The sequence below is a fragment of the Protobothrops mucrosquamatus genome, unplaced genomic scaffold (assembly GCF_001527695.2).
Source record: "Protobothrops mucrosquamatus isolate PMUCROS unplaced genomic scaffold, P.Mucros_1.0 scaffold1794, whole genome shotgun sequence".
In the NCBI taxonomy this organism is placed as follows: domain Eukaryota; kingdom Metazoa; phylum Chordata; class Lepidosauria; order Squamata; family Viperidae; genus Protobothrops; species Protobothrops mucrosquamatus.
The window spans coordinates 74823-77314 of NW_015387932.1; positions in this window are offsets into that span (position 1 = coordinate 74823).

A 2492-nucleotide genomic window follows, 5' to 3' on the forward strand; every position below is an offset into this window, starting at 1 on the left:
TTGTTCTGTTAAATAATAATTTGTTAAAAGGATTTGCAGAAATGTACCTTGTTCAATGTTTTGTGTCTACAAACGTGCTGGAAATCTTGACTATAACACGTCAACACAAAAATGCTTTTATACTTATTTTCAAACTAAGCAGCCAAAAAATGACAGCTGTTGTACGATAAATCAGGAAATGAATTTCTCCCAAAGGTATCACAGAACCTAACAGAAGAAGCCTTTAGCTTGACAGAGATGTGAGTTTGTGAAATGTAACCACAGGCTTCTCATGCATAACCCATATTTCCTGCTGATGAAATAATTATAGTTCACAGTATTATTGCAAACTTTATCTACTGAGAACTCACTGCAACCAATAAATAATATAGCAGAGGGTTTGTAAACAGACAAATGTCTTTGTTGCAAAAAGTGAACTTTTCATTTGCAACTTGAGAAGACCCAGGTTCTTTGATAGAGGGATTGATAGATTTCGTGAAATAAGAACCATTATGTCAACCTATGTCTGGACAATATAAGATAACTTACAGACTGGGTAAGTTGTTTGCTTATTTAAATAGAACATTTCCCTAGATTTTGAAATGGGGATTTATCATTTTTCTATGGCAATCCCACCCTACGCAACTTAATAAATGTCATGTGGGTCAACCAGTATGATAAACTAGATTAACTAATGGTTAGAATAATCACTTTTTAAGGTATATTCTCAAAAATGAAAAATAAATGAAAATTCCTTGTGTGAGACAAATTCTTTCTATGCCCAATCACACTTGGCCAATAAAAAATAAAGAATCAAGAATAAACACAAAAGTTTTAACTGGTATAAGTATTTTTTACTATAGCTAATGTTCAGATAAACCCAGTGCGGAAGTAAGTATGCCTATTCTATGAAATGACTGCCTTTTCTGTTTAAAATTAGTTTACTTAATCCATTAAATTATTGGTTTCATTAAAACTTTTTTTTAAATGTTTCTGGTTTCATGCTCATTTTTTTCACCTACTGTTGAATGTTACTATCTTCTTCTGAGTGGAGGATATACTTACCCATATGTATCCGAGTAATTTTATTCCATTTACAACCCTATAAAGAATACATTCAGATGGGAAACATTACCCTGTGGTTTTATGATCAAGCAACTGTTGTTAGATTATAATATTTCATGTGACAGTTTATCCTAAGAAAACTGTTTTTATTCGAAGAAATCGTAGTTTGTGAAAGACGTGCACACACATACGCTACATAATAATGACTGTCTGCACATATCTTATTGATGTTTACACCCAAATGTGAAGATTGACTGCTTTCATGTGGCTGGTCTTTCTTGGATGCCTCTTAGCAGATTGCCATAGTTGATGGCCCTAGACAACATTAACTGATCTGGGAAAACGTTTAAGCAGGATTGGACTTGGGTGGGAGACCACTAGGAAATCCCAGGATTGTAGGCTTGACTGCAATCACTTGAGAGGAAAGGGTGCATCATCTACCCAGGGCTTGTTCCTGACCAGTTTATTATTCAGGTTCTTTTAAATAGGTGTCTCCTATTGACCTCAATAATCTTTTATTTTCAACCAATACCTTTTAAGGCAAACAAAAGAAAAGATAGATCAACTTTTAGCTGCCACTGGTTGAAACTGTACTGCAACTTTTTTGGGGTTTGCTTTGCTGATGTCATTGTTTTACAAATGCCTATAAATAGTATGATAGCAACCTACAATCATTGGCTACAAGCCATTTTATCATACAACAAAAGATTATTGTTGAAACGGTACATGTTCAATCCATTTTATCTACTGAACATCCCTCAGTTAAACTTCCGTGGCAGAAATCTCAGCCATGGCCATGTTGTTGTGTGACAATTCTGGAAGTAATTGGTTCACACATCTGAATAGTGTCCAACATGAAGAAGAGTGTTGTGCTGTGAATATTCAATGAAAAATAATGACTATACTGTAGAAATCACATTGTAACACCCATTATTACACTGCAAGGAGGAGCAACATTGGCTTCATGCAGTCTCCTGTTGCTTGAAAGACTTTTCAGGATCTCTTCATTGTCCATCTTCCAAGACATGGAAACCAGGCTGCCCAGCAGCTGTTTACGAAGTGTGGCAGTATTACTTCGATAGGCTTCTGGAGAAGCCTATCAAAGCCAGACAATATAGAAACTTTTAATATGCTTACATTAGTATTCTTTGTGATGTTACTAAGGAATGTGTAGACCAAATACACTATATGGCAGTGATGGCGAACCTTTTAGAGACCGACTGCAACCCTAAACCCACTTATGTATCGTCGGGTGCCGGGTGGGTGTGGCCCATTGCGTGGGTGTGGCCCATTGCGTGGGTGTGGCCAATTGGGTGGGCGTGGCTGCAGTAGTAATGGCAGACTGGGTGGGACTAAAAAGTTCAATCAATCAATTCCAACTTTGCGATATCTTTTTTTTTCCCCGTGAGAAGTTGAAATTGATTGATTGATTGAACCTTTTTTTTTTT